Source organism: Scleropages formosus, chromosome 5 (assembly GCF_900964775.1).
Source record: "Scleropages formosus chromosome 5, fSclFor1.1, whole genome shotgun sequence".
Taxonomy (NCBI): Eukaryota; Metazoa; Chordata; class Actinopteri; order Osteoglossiformes; family Osteoglossidae; genus Scleropages; species Scleropages formosus.
The window spans coordinates 22,607,494-22,623,094 of NC_041810.1; the positions used below are offsets into that span (position 1 = coordinate 22,607,494).

The following is a 15,601-nucleotide window of genomic DNA, read 5'->3' on the forward strand; positions in this document are numbered from 1 at the left end:
CTCTGTAAAATGCTGTATCATTAATTGCTCAAATTAATCTAAATAATTGTAGTTTCCCTGGCCACATCTGAATAATCTCAGCCATTCTCAATGATAGTTGGAGGTGTGAAGCTGATGGTATGAAACATTAGAAAATGTTTAAATTACTGCAGTTGCTTAGTTGCCCTTGGTGAAAACATTCACTGATCTGTAAAATAAAGAAAAACACAAAGTATAAAGGTAAAAGGGTCATTCTTTGGTGAGGCCTTTGTTATTCCCACTTTTTAGAGATATAATATCAATTCTATTAAATTCTCTTGTCTTGAGGGCAGAATGTGTAATTTTATTTGATAACTATAGCAAAAAAATAACCCATACATAAATTAATTTCCATAAAGTATCACCAAATACTGAAGTATCACCGAGTGGTTCACTAAAGTGTTTGCAAAGAGCTTTTTGATTTGCCTTGTATGAAAATGGCGGTACTGTACTTTACAGGTGAAATGCTGGATTATTGTCCCAGGGGAGGAGAGTGGCTGCAGCTCTTTTCTCTGAGATATTCTTTTATGTATCCAGCTGTCGGTTCCCATCAACCTCTTCTGTAACTCAGGGGAGAAAATAATGTTGTAAAAAAAAAATCAGTGTTTCAGTGCCCTTTGTTGTGAGCGCATGCAGAGATTAAACTCACTATGAACCACAGCAATGGATTCCCATAAAAGCAGTTTTGATGGAGGGCCAAGGGTCTGATTGCCTTTTCAGAGTGGCAGGCTCATTAGCCTCAGTCCCACTGTACCAGCAGGAAGCGAAATAGAATTTAAAAAAAAAAAATCATGTTTTGCATGTAACCGACTGTTCCATTTAAAAATTACCTTTAAGAGAAAGACATTTCCAACGATAAATACAATGTCCAGCGTGCATATTTTCAAATCCTAGAGAGACTTATAATGTTTTATGTGTACAGACCTCATGGATGCATTTTCTGATCTCTATCAATTGCTGCACTGACTTATGATAATTAAATCAATATACGGTCTAACACATAACAGTGCTGTAGGAGTGAAGGCCATGACTTTGTCTGAAATCTGACTGAAGTGATCAAATAAACGCAAGACTCAAAAATTAAAGTAGTATGAATTGGACCATCTCATGGATAGCTTTTTAAAAACACGAATATGTGTAAAGATTGTGTATTAACTAGTACAAAGACTAGAAGGCTGAAGCACACGATAAAAGTTCACGTCCAAAAAAAGTTAAACTTAGCTCACAAGAAAATATGTTTAGTATAAACACCAAAAGGTAGGTTTTTAATGTAAACAGAAAAAAAGTTTTCAACAGGTGCCATAAAAGTGTAGAAAAAAAGTGTAGAATATGACAGTTTTCACATTTCCATACAGGGGTACGTCATCTCTCTGGTACTCTCATCTTCAGCATGTAAGCAGTGAAGATGATTTTTAGTACATCCATCAATTGCATTGACATTTATTCATTTAGAAGACACTTTTCTCCAAAATGACATACATCTCATAGAAAATACAATGTGTGCATTACATTAGGAGAAAGAGACACTTAGATGCAGATATGATTCTAAAGTGCAGTCGGTTTGTTTCTTTCTACCATATGAAACAATGTTCATCACACGAGTAGCTGCATAACATTTAGACCTTACATGAGCTTAAGAGATCATGGGCAAAGTGAGTCTGGAAGAGGTAAGTTTTTAGACCCTTTTTAAATGTGGAGAGAGATTCAGCAGTTCTGAGTGAGAGGGGGAGGTCGTTCCACCACAACGGAGCCAGAACTGAGAACCTTTGTGCTTTACCTTTTGTGTGGCGGACCACCAAGCGGGCAGATGTGGAAGAGGTGTAGAATTAGCCCTCATTTAGACAATTGTGAAATGGTGTTTTTACGTTCAGAACTATCTCAGAAAGAATCATTATAGTCACAGCAGCCTTCCGATCGAAACAAGAACAATCATCAAGAAGTTACAATATCTCTGTAACTCTGTATTTAAGATATTTTTGTTGGAAAGTTTTTTCCCCACGATGTTTAAAAACATTTCATAGGCTTAGGCTTTAAGTTAACAATTTAAACTTAGATCGTAATTTACATTTATTTATTTAGCAGATGCTTTTCTCCTAAGTAAATACAAATGAACTCTATGTAGTGTTATCAACCCACACACCTTATTCACCAAAGTGACTTACACTGCTAGATACACTATTTACACTGGGTCACTCATCCATACATCAGTGGAACACACTCTGTCACTCACACACTACAGGTGAACCTGAACAGCATGTCCTTTGGACTGTGTGAGGAAACCAGAGCACCAGGAGGAAATCCACGCAGACACGGGGAGAAAACACAAAGCCCATGCAGACTGAGTGGGAATCAAACCTACATCCTCTTGCTCCACACAGAGACTGTGAAGCAGCAGTACTACTCGCTGTGCCACCCAGTTTGAGCGATTTGGAAGCAACCAGTGATCTAGCCAGTTGTTACAGATTCACACTTGGTGTCTAGTGATGTCAACTGATAATAGGACTTGAAGGATTCAAATACAACCTATTTGAAGTATAAGTGCCAGCAATTGCATCTGGAGTGATGTTGGTGACGCCTTGAGCAAGGTGTGCGCAGTCCTCCAAAGCTTTCAGTGGCCGTCCTGTCGAGTTAAAACTCTAAACAAATTCAACACATCTTCAGTAGGCCTCCTTTGCATTCGGATTTGGAATTTCACTTTCACAGCATCACACATCTGAAATGAGAAGCCTCCTTTTTCTCTCGTTTTTCTTAATCTGACATTTTCAGCTCACAACTACATAATAACGTTTACACACTGAGCCCATGAGTCAAGTACCAGTTTAATTCCAGAACATGAAACTGACATAAAAAACAAAACTTAAGGTTTAGGTATTTATTGCTTATGTGATAATGTCAAAAATGGTTTTTCCCCATGGAGATCATAGAGTCACCCCTCTCCTAACAGGATCCCAACCAGCCCAAAAATCACGCGTTCCGAGCGGGGTCGCGGCGAGCCGGAGCCCACCCGGAAACACAGGGCGCAAGGCCGAAGGGGGAGGGGACACACCCTGGATGGAATGCCAGTCCACGGCAAGCCACCCCTAGCGGGGGTTGAACCCCAGACATGTCACACAGGAGGCACTGGTCAAACACACCATGCCATGCCATGCCACACCACATCAACGGGATCCTTTACAATAAGAACTGTGGTAACGGTGTAAATATATAAACGTTCCCCTCCCCAGATAACAGGCTTATAAATTCAGTACAGCAGCATTTCTGCCCATAATGCTCTTACATTATTTCCATAAATGAGTTTGGCACCATCCTGACACAGACACAACAGTCAGTACAACCACACACAGGTGCTGCCAACCTTCAATAGATGACTCCTATCAACACTGTTCCTGTCCCCGGTTATCGGTTCACGGTAATGATTCAACATTCAACAACAACCAAGCAAACATGAAATAAACATCAAAGGGAAATTTTAAGAAAATTGTAGAATAGAAAAATAATTTTCCTTTGTACACAACCAAATTTTGCTTGTAGCAAGGCAACATGTGATAACACACACACACACACACATTTTCAGAACCGCTTGTCCCATATGGGGTTGCGGGGAACCAGAGCCTACCCGGCAACACAGGGCGTAAGGCCGGAGGGGGAGGGGACACACCCAGGACGGGACGCCAGTCCGTCGCAAGGCACCCCAAGCGGGACTCGAACCCCAGACCCACCGGAGAGCAGGACTGCGGTTCAACCCACTGCGCCACCGCACCCCCTCTCCATGTGATAACAATGTCCTGTAATACTGACAATCTCAATAAATGATAATTATTGATTGGTGTCAATCAAATATCACATCTGACTGCAGATTAATTATTATTATTATTATCATCTCATTCATCCACACGCACTCACCATGGACAATTTTGTGTCACCAATTCACCTGAATTGTGTCAGAAATGCATACAATCATAGGGAGATCCTGCAAACTCCACACAGACGGAGCTGCATTCGAGTATAGTCATTCACTATTTTTAAAAGCCACTGTCAGTATGTTCATTATAGAAGACACTCCCTCAGTCGTACTTATGGTTCTCTATATGGTCATGCTATAAAAGTGTATATATTACATTTATTTATTTAGCAGATGCTTTTGTCCAAAGCGACTTCCAATGAACTCTATGTAGTGTTATCAGCCCACACTCCTTATACACCAAGGTGATTTACACTCCTAGATACACTACTTAGACTGGGTCACTCCTCCATACATCAGTGGAACACACTCTCTCCGTCACTCACACACTACGGGTGAACCTGAACAACATGTCATTGGACTGTGTAGTTTTACAGGTGCAATTTAGGGTAGGTACCTTGCTCAAGGGAATTAAGCTGGAGGTGGGATTCAAACCTGCAACCTTCCAACCATCCAAAGGCAGCAGTTCTAACCACTACACGACCAGACGTCCTAATGAGAACAACATGCTATTCACAGTAGCTCTTTAAGAGCAACAATCTGTAGTTTTAAGAAATATTTGGTGCTTCTTTACTAACGTTCTTTTCAGGCACTTCTGCAGAACAAGAGCGCGCCATACTTTTGTATTTCTGAAGCTGTTGGGTTCGTCACGCTATTTTGCTGTACCTAGAACCCCCATCCCACCCTATGCAGTATGTTTTGATCAAATAGAGCAGACAAGTAGGACTGAAAGCACAAAGAAAAACATTACTGACTCAAAAAAGAGCTAACTTAAAGGGGGGCAGATTCCTGTGACCCCACAGACTTGTGTAAATTACAGTTTTTCTCTCTGAACATCACACATGAGGGTGACAAAAAACCCCATTAGTGTGAAACCGGATTCTGTTTTGACAAGACCGGTAATGAATAAGCCAAAGTCGCTTCTTTCATACCCGTAACATGAAGAGGTTACTTTGGGCCTGTGTGGGACGTGACGGTTGACGTCATCTTGTGTAAGAAAGGGATGGGGTAGGGTGGGCAGAGAAACGCACAAACACGTAAATGAAGCCGGCCCACTTAGATGTGCACGGGTAGCCGACCCGAATCACAGCTTCAATGGACTCGTGAAAAAAAACCGTACTTGAAGGAGAAAAAAAAACCAATTTGAAAGCATTCGTCCGCACTCCCTGTGTTATTCTCCCTGTCGCTCTGCTTTAAAAGAAAGGAAAGCTATGCATAAACCATAAATTCAACCCTGCCACCACTCCAGCATAAAGTGTAAAAGACGGAGCTGGTTCAGAGGAAATGGCTTTGCAGACAAGTGAGTCATTCATGACAGAATAATGATCTGAAAAAACTTAGCACGGTCACGTATTTTTACTGCAGCGATAGGTTTTAATGAACTAGGTGCAAATATTAGGGAAAAAGTTTAATTGGCTGTTCTGTAGCGATCATTAAAAAGTTTTCCTGGGCTTTTCAGAGTGCAAGACTTTTAAGAGGAATTTATTGACTTTTTTTTTTTTTTTGACTCCTGTATATAGTAGCAAATGCTTCCTGCTGTATGTGACAGGTCCTAAGAAGGAGAAAGGGGTCCAAAGCAAGAAAGGTTGCGCCTAACTGAGGACTGGAGTCCCGCTCGAAATCACTCCACACACACCAAGGAAAGGGTAAAGGAGAGGAGATGGTGCCATTTAATTACTCGCAATATATATATGACATATTCCGAACAGTTTCAGCAGTTTCAATGGCATAATAAGTGTTGTGGGTTTCAGTGGTTTAGTTGTTCTACAAACCAAAGTATCAAGAGTCTACATTTCACATGCGTCCAATTCAGCAGTAGCAGAGGCTTTAAAATCCTGAAAATTAATTTCATGCCCAAAAGCTGTCCCAAATGGGGAATATAAAACTGGTCCCTTTACCTCAGGGTAACAGAAAATTCCAAGCACCGGAGCACATTTGAAAATAAATATTATCGCCGTGCTGCAGCCATTAAGAGCCTGTCAATCCAGCGATATTTGTCAAATGTCTCGGGAAGCCGGTCGCATTTGCATTCAAATAGCACTTTGTTAACGAAATGAGAACTGGCAGAACAGATCTCATGACACGTCCAATTCCGAAGGTGCCCAGCACACGCATGTAAGAACGCTCCGAGCTGGAGCAGAGGACCAGATTCGCTGTCACTGCAGTTGCATCACTTGAGTTTCTCCAGGCAGGCGCCAGGCTCCGGTTCTGATCCAAACTCACTGTGTGATGATTGCCAGTAGGGCAAGCGGCAAGCGCTGGGCTTACGTCCGATTCACTAAGTACAGGGGGAATAATTCAGAGATGTGTGTGATCTTAAAAGCGTGTCTTTTGGTGCTTTGGGAATCTTTGTCTGCTTCAGAACTCAGGAAGCTGATGGAAACATCAGCAGCTGCAACACAAGTTGGGAAAGCAGCTGTGACACACAGTCACTCTGTTTCTGCTCCCAGGCGCTATGAGACAGCAGCGTTACTTGCTGTGCCACTGTGCCGCCCCAGATTTCAGCAAACTGTTCAAGAACTCTGTCATGAAAAAAATCTTTGTATTAATTAAAGTTCAGTGTGGGCAGCATAGTGGCACAATGAGTAGCGCTGTTGTCTCACAGCACTTGGGTGGTGCGAGAGGATGTGGGTTCAATCCCCACTCGGCCTATGTGGAGTTTGCATGTTCTCCCTGGATCTGCGTGGGTTTTCTCTGGGTGCTCTGGTTTCCTCCCACACTCTAAAGACATGCTGTTCAGGTTTCCCCATAGTGTGTGAGTGACAGAGAGAGTGTGTTCCACTGATGTATGGATGAATGACCCAGTGTAAGTAGTGTATCTAGCAGTGTGAGTCACCTTGATGAATAAGGTGTGTGGGCTCATAACACTACATAGAGTTCATTGGAAATTGCTTTGGACAAAAGCATCTGCTAAGTAAATAAATAAATGTAAGCAGAGCTGGTAATAGCAGAAAGAACATTTTACTAAAGTGCAAAGACAGTCTCATTGTAAAAAAAAAAGAACACGGCATTTATAATTCTCAAATCGGGTTATCGGGGGGAAAGGAAGTGAACTCAATACGATGAGTTTTTATAGGCACTGAAAAGTAAGTCTTCCCCCTCTTTGGGAAAGGTTACGTTGCTGGGAAAAGAACACCTGGTCCTCATGCACAGAAATGGGTTTGAAGGGACCCCTGTGAAAATACAGTACTTGTGATTTGTATGCTAATCGCCCGTTATGGCAATCAATCCTCGCCCTTCTAGATTTCTACAGTAATCACATCCACAAATCCCCTTCGGCCGCTCTGTTGGTTTTAATTAAGCACTTCAGGCTTTGATTACAGTTAAGACTATACACACAACCTTTGTATGTCTCTTACTAAATGTTATGCCACCTTTCATGTTCCTAATTAAATGTCAGCTCCGCAGAGGAAGATGGGGGCTTCCACAGGATCTGAGAGTGTGGTGCTGCCAGCGGCCACCTCCCACGCCCACGACACCCCGGCGTGTCCTGTCCAATTAGGCACCCGCTTTGTGTAGATAGTCGCTGGAGGTGACCTCTCTCCATATACAGGCATCAACATGCCATACCCTGCAGTAGGGTCAAGATGTCTTACTGGTCAAAAAATATTTCCTGCTGAGAGTTTTCATGAGTTTGTTAAATATGTTCATTTGAAGTTAATTAGAGTGACCTGTATATAAAAATCTGAAATCCCAGCGATTCCGTTTCTTGCTGGAATTCATTCAACAGCCTTAAAAATCAGACAAATAAGTATCTGTCCAGACAAAGACCGCAGAGCCCTCTAAATATTGTGCTCCTTCCCTGAAAGACCTTTCACAACTGTAACTTTCTTATTGCTTCAAGAAATGGACTTTGAACAAGGGTGGAAATTGCTTGTGTGAAAGGGTCAGCATCAGGTTGTGGACTCGGGGAAGAATTCTCTAAAAGCAAAGCACGCTCAACATTTTTATCAAAAAGATGCCTGAAATAAGCTGGACTATCCAAAAGACCTGCATGTACATCCCTGCACACTAGACAGAATTTGCTTCATTGTTATAAAATCAGCATTTCATCCTTGTATTTCAAAGGCAGAGAAAGGACCACTTTCACCCCTGTCTTCAGTGCTTCTCATATTCAAGATACCAGTTGACACGCAATCACTAAAAGTCAAAGCAAGGCACACAAAGCCCAGGATAAGTGGATAAATAACCCGTACATTGATTGAAAGACCTTGTCTTGGCGGGATCTATGGTTTAACCAGTGATCAGAAAAGAGAGTATAAGACCTGAATGGTGCATTCAGCTATTAACCCCAACTTAAACCTTCTGGAGCGAAAACAAACTCCAAGAGGTCAAGTTGCCTTTCATGTCCTACATGTAAAAGGCAAACGGAGCAGTTCGTGAGGGAGCCATTTGGGAAGGTGGTGCTTCTTGAAGACGAGCACGTCGCGAAAAACAAACAAGAAGCTTGCTGCTGAAGACTGTCACCGACAGAGCCGTATTGTTCTCCTGGCGCATAGTTGCTCTTCGCAGAAATCAATGGATTTGAGCCCTCATATCGTCACACCAGAAAGACCCTGCTGTCTGCCAATAACTTGTACGTTAGAGACACACAAACAAACTTAAAATTCACTGCTGCTCTAGGGAAGTAACTGTAGGACGCTGCAAGTGAGAGGGATGGGGCTGCTGGAGCACTTAGTGGCCGACCACGTATAGCATGTCACCGGAACAGTAGTGCTGGGGAACCTGCCACTTTTAACTGTTGAAGGGACAGCTGGGAAAAATTACAAGGTTATCGTTTCTTGTTGAACTGTTGACATCAAGCACCAGACAACATAGGTGGACCCAACTTGTCTGTTTTCAGACATATCAACATGGACATGTGGATGGCCTGGTTATATTAAATGTGCTGGCGAATAACTGTTCTGGTTTAAATTTATGACATGAGGCATTTATGAGCTGCAGATTTGATGTAATGCTTATGTATCGAGTACCTACCTGTATAATGTTTGACAGCCCACATAAATCAAAATACTGTATGAACAGAGAGCATAATGATCTGAAATGGCCTGTGGTACTATGACATTCAGCACCTTACACAGAGAAGTGATTTAATCTTTTTTTATGAATAAAAATGTATCCTGCATCATTTTGAATCATATACATGTTTCTACAAAGGGCGGTAGGAAGACAAGCAATATACAGCATCCACTGGCTCTAAACACACACACACACACAAACACACACACACATTTTCAGAACCGCTTGTCCCATACGGGGTCACGGGGAACCGGAGCCTACCCGGCAACACAGGGCATAAGGCCAGAGGGGGAGGGGACACACCCAGGACGGGACGCCAGTCCGTCTCAAGGCACCCCAAGCGGGACGCAAACCCCAGACCCACCGGAGAGCAGGACTGCGGTCCAACCCACTGCGCCACTGCACCCCCACCTGGCTCTAAACAGTCAACAACTAAGTTACATATATTTTTTAACGTTCAAGAAATAATTACCATAAAATTTCCTTTTAAACCTCAGTGCCTCACGTTTCCTCAGTATTTTGTAATGACTGAAACATACCAAAAGAAAGTGTCTAGATTAAAGTCCAATGAGATTTACATTTACTCATTTAGCTGATGCTTTTCTCCAAAGCAACTTACAGTGTTAAGGTTACAGTTATCACAAGCCTACAATTACTTACCCACTTATAGAGCTAGGGTATTTTACTAGAGCAATTTATGGTAAGTACCTTGCTCAAAGGTACTGCAGCTGGAGATTAAACTTGCGACCTTTTGAGCCAAAAGCTCAAACCAAAGCAGCTCTAACCACTATGCTACTGGCTGTCCCCTAATAAGAGCATCAACAAGAGTAAGATGACAATTTTTAACATAAGGATTCATGGATATTGTCATTTCAGTTGAAGGCAGGTAGAAGATTAGAACCTTTTGGAAAATTATTTTATTTTTAAGCTGATGTTTTTATGAAAAATGTTTTTTGCAGAAAAATTCCAATGAAAGCACAAGCAATATAGCAACTCACACGCTGAAATTTTTGCCCATAATCACTATCTGGCTTCTTTCTGCCATATTTTGCTGTTCATTATTTTGTTTTCTACAATACTGACATCAGCCAAAACTACAATTTCAAATGTAATCACTAACATATTTGTATTTTGCCAGATAACATCACCATATAAAAATAAAAGTTTAAGTGGTACCCTGCTTCTGGAACATAAAAACTTACAGCAGCACGCTAAATGGCCGTCATGTCAAGTTATTCCGAACGTTGAATGAAATTACAAGAGACTGAACCCCAACCAGTTATAATCAAATCGTCCACAAACTAACTGAACATTTGCCTATTCTCCCTCCATTTTCATAAAACAACTTTAGGTATAAAAAATAATACGTGACATTCGCTGATGGGCTCCTATGTTGTTTCAGGGGAATGCAATTCCAAAGCAATAAGCTGTATTTGCAAATTGACCATTTTTGTTGATTTGGTGCTTACAAACAGTGAAGTGGGCCATTTCAGATTTATTTCATCAACTGCAAGCTTTCCTCAGGCAAACATTCGGAAATGTGCAATTACGGTGGAAAAAAGTAAAGGACAACTTCAATAATTACGCCGAGATGGAGATTACTTTCAAGGAGGATGAAATGACAACCTCATTCTGCGGGATCAGCAGGGTTGTGTCTGATTCACTCGGAATCTTATCAAAGTGTGCGTGGGAGATGAAAAACACTATCTGTTTCCCTTCGATGTGAGCAATAGGCATTGTCTCTTTTCTTCCGGAGGGTATGCCAGAGGTTCCAGTGACTTCTGCCCGCTTTCGGACGGCCTTGCACATTAAGCAAAGATAACAGAAATCGTGCTCCTGTTAACACTGAGGCGAGCCACGTCTGGATCGGTGAAAATTAAATGCAGCGCATCAGGAGCAGCCAAGGAGCCAACCAGTGACAGCAACATAATGGAATTCGAGGGAGGGCGTTGCAGGTTCGCCCTACGTAGGCACATGCAGGGACCGCGCTACGGAAGCGTGCTTGCCATCAACGCGAAGAGTCACGTTTGCCTGTTTCCATCTCCTGACATCAAAACATGCTGGAAATCATGCAAGTCTTCCCACAAAGATACCCAACATGATCAATGGAGTAATCGTGCTGCTGGAGGCAGTCTTTGCCTTCCATTTACACCATTTCCACACATCCACTCATTTCCCTAGAGGGAAGACCACTGTGACATAAATCAGAGACTTGAGACGGTGAGATAAGATGGGTAAAAGAACCAACTAGAAAGAGGTATATTTCAGCTTCCAGTAACTACTTTGATCTCACACAGAGGTTTGTGAGTCTGTCAACAGCTATTGTCTCATTAATGCACATCAACGAGATGCTCAGATTGTTGACCACGCTATTTCATACCATGGTTTTAGGCAGGGAAACAGTCTGCACATTTCAAAATCGTAACGCCTCATAAAAGTAGGGGAAAACGGCTGTAGTTCATAGCATTATAGCCATTTTTCTCTTTTTAATTCCAAGCCGGCGACATCATTGGAAATGATGAAAGTTTCACACCATATTGCTTTGTGGCCATTCCAAGACGAGGGGGAGATTGGCACAGATAGCGCTGGCTGTTCAGCGGATCCCAGTTTAATTAGGACAAACCAGTATGACGGAGCTCCACCGACTCACCGCGCTTCCCCCCTTCCCCCTCTCTTGGGGGCTCATAGGGCTTCTTACACGTGAGAGCCCCAGCGTCAGGAGCTCAACCCTTCTCACCCGAAAAGAGAATTCAACACGGACAAAGACGATAACATTGACTGCTGACAAGCGCCGCTGCGTTGCAACAGCACTTGGAAGACATTAAGAGTACAGGCTGGTGAGATATATGAGAATCACAGGAAATCATCTTTCATGGCAGCATTTGGCAAAACATACACCCCTGCTTTCTATTTTTGGCCCAACTGATACAATGTCCTGTACATGCATGATCAAAATGGAATCCTCTTATTACACTGGGTTAACGATAGCGAAAGCACCATTAGCGGAGAGTCACTGCTGATGCTGCAAAGTACTCGGGGTCCATTTATTTAAAGTCTTCTGATGCAGCAGCGGTAAACTGTAACAAATGCTGCAACTTCAGCATCGATATCAATTTTGCCTTAATTTATTTATTTCTGCTTTATATATAATTAGAAATTGATTTATAAAGAGAGAATGTAATAGGGGGGCGTTAAGTCGAATGCCCGAAACGCACATGAAAAATAGGTGCATGTGACATAAAGTAGGTCATGGGAAGCTGAAGCGCGCAGCGGCGGCGGGTCCCTTCGCGCTGTTTGCGCTGCTCTCGGGTGATCAGAGCATAGGCCAGTCGCACAGTCCTCCGTTTACGCGATGCCAATATGACGCGCGTGTCGACGCCCACAGAAAGGCCGAGTTAACGATCCATTCCTTTTGTGTTTTTTTTTTTAATCTTTAAATCTTTTTTAGAATAAAGGCACAGCACGGTGCGTCTGAAAACTCGCAGTAACTATTTCGTTAAAAATGAACGTGTCTGCCGGTGACGGCGGGGTAATGGCGGTCCCGCCGGCTCGTGACAGATGGCAAGGAGTTAAAAACGGCACCGAGCGCCGCTCCCCATTCAAAAGCTTTGAAGCCCCGGATCGACGTGACAGAGATGTTCTGCTCGTTACTAAGCAACGCTTGTTAGCTTGGTTCCGTCGCACACAAAGAGGACGCATCGCAACGGACGGAATCCGAAGACAGACTTTCGACTGCGCCGCTCCAGTGCTGCTAGCAGCTCCTGTGAGACGGCGCACCGCGCTAAAGCCTTCTTCTGAGGTTCAGACGTGGTTTGAGGCCTTCCGCACTTCACTATGCCTGAGAGCCAACTGGGATTTGTTCTTTTTCCAACGCTGTCTGCTTGGACGGGTGACAAATTAGACATATTTGTTCGCAGAAGCTGTGAGTTTGGAGTGCGCACCCTTCTTCCTGCAGGCGAAAGGCAGTTCGAGGACCGCTCTTCAGTGTATTCTCTCAGAAAAGAACAAAAAAAATAAGTCACATTCACACAGCTTCGCACAGCCGATGCGTTGTGCCGAACGTGCGGCGTCGGGAGTGTCGGCAACAGACGCGACACGTGAAGGTTTCCTTCCTTATCTTCTTCTTATGTACATCTCCTCGTGACGTTATCTTCTGTGCGGGTATCTACTTGTCCATCTGCAGCTCAATGACAACAGTAATTGTGAGATGGAACAAGGTACAAAATGGCCGACTCCTCCAAAAAGAACGCTGGAAGCGAAGGCCGAGCGGTACAAGAGAAACATCTCTATAATTGCTCACTGAATCATGAAAAATTTAACGTTTTCAGCGTATCTGCAAACCCCAATTGCTAGTGTTTGGCTCTAGTTTGACCACGATTTCACCGCAGCAAGCTTTCCCTCCTTTGCCTTATCCCTACCCTTATTTGCCCCGGACGAAAACGGAAATAAACACGCACAAAATTCAGAGCTCAAAGTGAGGCAGAGAAAGGGAGAAATGGATGAAAGCAGCAGCCATGATGCAAACATCTAAAGAACATCTGGCAGGAGGGCCTGTCTCACCATTGACTCCTCCCATAAAGACCGGTGCTGGCCCTTTAAGCCGCCCCCCGTCAGTTCTTCTTGCTTCATAAATGTAAAATAAACACTCGGCGGAAGAAACAGCAGTGGAATGGTGGCACTCGTCAGAACGCTATTTCCTCTCCTGAGGCGCGCCGTTATAGTTAGCGACGGGCCGCGCGCTGCCGCTTTCGCCCCTTCTTGCGCCGCTGCTTTTGCTGACTAACATTCTGGCCGCTGCTTTGCTGAGCAGAGGAATCGAAATATCTAATCAGCACAATTGGGCCTTTTGTACCCAATGCGCTTGAGCGCTTGTTATCTTGGATCAGTCAGATGGCGGTTTTAATTAGCTCCCTTGGCGTCTGAGTTTCACACTCGCTAATATTCTTCATCAGTACCTCTATTTCCCTCTCCCTCTCTCTCTCTCTCTCTCTCTCTCTCACACACACACACACACACACTTTTGGCCGCGATACATCGACTGTAAACACCGCTTCTACCTTCCCACTAAAATTAGAATGTTGCCCTAGCTTTCGGAACTCCTCGCAACTGCTTTTCCCCTCGTGCAAGCAATGAAACGAGCTTTTAAAGTGACTGTGAATTGCAACTCATTCCAAGAGATTTTTATTTGGAGGGGTCAGGGGAATTAACTGAGACGCTGCTCCCGAGTGTCGCTACTGTGGGTACCGCACTCTTTTCAGCTCCCGTGTGTCACAACGACGGTTTCAGTCTGTGTCATATTTGTGCCGGCCGCCCACGTGGGTCTCGTTGCGCCGTGTTTACGGTATTGATTGAGCCCGTTTGCGTTAGCCCTGGTTCAGTGTCGGTTCGATGTCTGGCTGACTGATTATTTCTGAAACGCCAGGGTGATGCCAGCAGTTTCTGCAAGCGCGCGAGTGGCGTGGGGAATGTGGGTAGCATCAGCAACGAGGGCGGCTGTGGCAGATGGGCAGGCCGAGGGGGTGAGACGTCCTGTTTGATAGCAAGACATTACAGACGGGTCTTTGAACGTGTAAATGCTTATGGGGTAATGAGGAAAGGAAAAAGTCTGAGCCATTTTCCGTTTATTTACTTAGCAGATGCTTTTCTCCAAAGGGACTTCCAACGAACTCCACTTAGTGTTATGAGCCCACACACCTTATTCACCGTGATGACTTACACTGCTAGATACACTACTTACACTGGATCACTCATCCATGCATCAGTGGAACACTCTGTCACTCACACACTGTGGGTGAACCTGGACAGCATGTCTTTGGACTGTGGGAGGAAACCAGAGCACCCGGAGGAAACCCACACAGACACAAGGAGAGCATAGAAACGCCACACACACTGAGCAGGGATTGAACCCATGTCCTCTCACACCACCAAGGCGCCGTGCAATAGCAGCGCTACTTGCTGTACCGCCATGCCGCCCATTTCTTCATGTACCATCAGCCATGTGTGACTCCTGATGCGGAGATGTTGCCCTCTTCCTCTCTGCCCCAGCCTTGCTCCGCTGATTAGATGTCGCAGAAGAACGAGGATGCAGTCGCACAAAGGCGCTATGTGACGCCCCCTCCCATGTGCGCACCCTCCGCACAGCTTGCAGGAGGCTGACATGCTTTCACACAGCTTTAATTTAAATCATGAATTATTAAATGGAGAATGTGACAGGAAAATGACAAGGACGATGCACGCAACGGCGCACCTTCACCTCTGCCCCCGGGGAGGACGGAGGAGTGAGGCGAGTGCAAGGTAATTGCATTCTAAACAGGAAAGGAGGGGAGAGGAGAGGGCCGGGGACGCATCCCGAGCAGGAGCGGTGATCTATAAATAACCCTTTCGGAGGGCACGGTCGCTCTGATTCACCCAGACCCTGGCTTGACGCCGACCTGACAGTTTGGAGCCGAAGCTGCACCCCCTCGCCACGCTCAGATCGGGAGCGGTGCGGACCCTGGCAGAAACCACCCTGACTGATGAGGAATCACAAGCCACTCCAGGGCGGAGTCTCGGTAAGATGGGCACTTTGAACTCCATCTTCGAACCTCCCTTGGATCCGGGAAC

At 44.3% G+C, this 15,601-nt stretch overlaps 1 protein-coding gene across 3 annotated transcripts in view; it reads right to left on the reverse strand.

Annotated features, from left to right (window-relative positions):
• LOC108942299 (synaptotagmin-1-like) overlaps positions 1 to 15,601 on the reverse strand; it is a 127,742-nt gene that overhangs the window by 86,524 nt on the left and 25,617 nt on the right. The window lies entirely within an intron of this gene.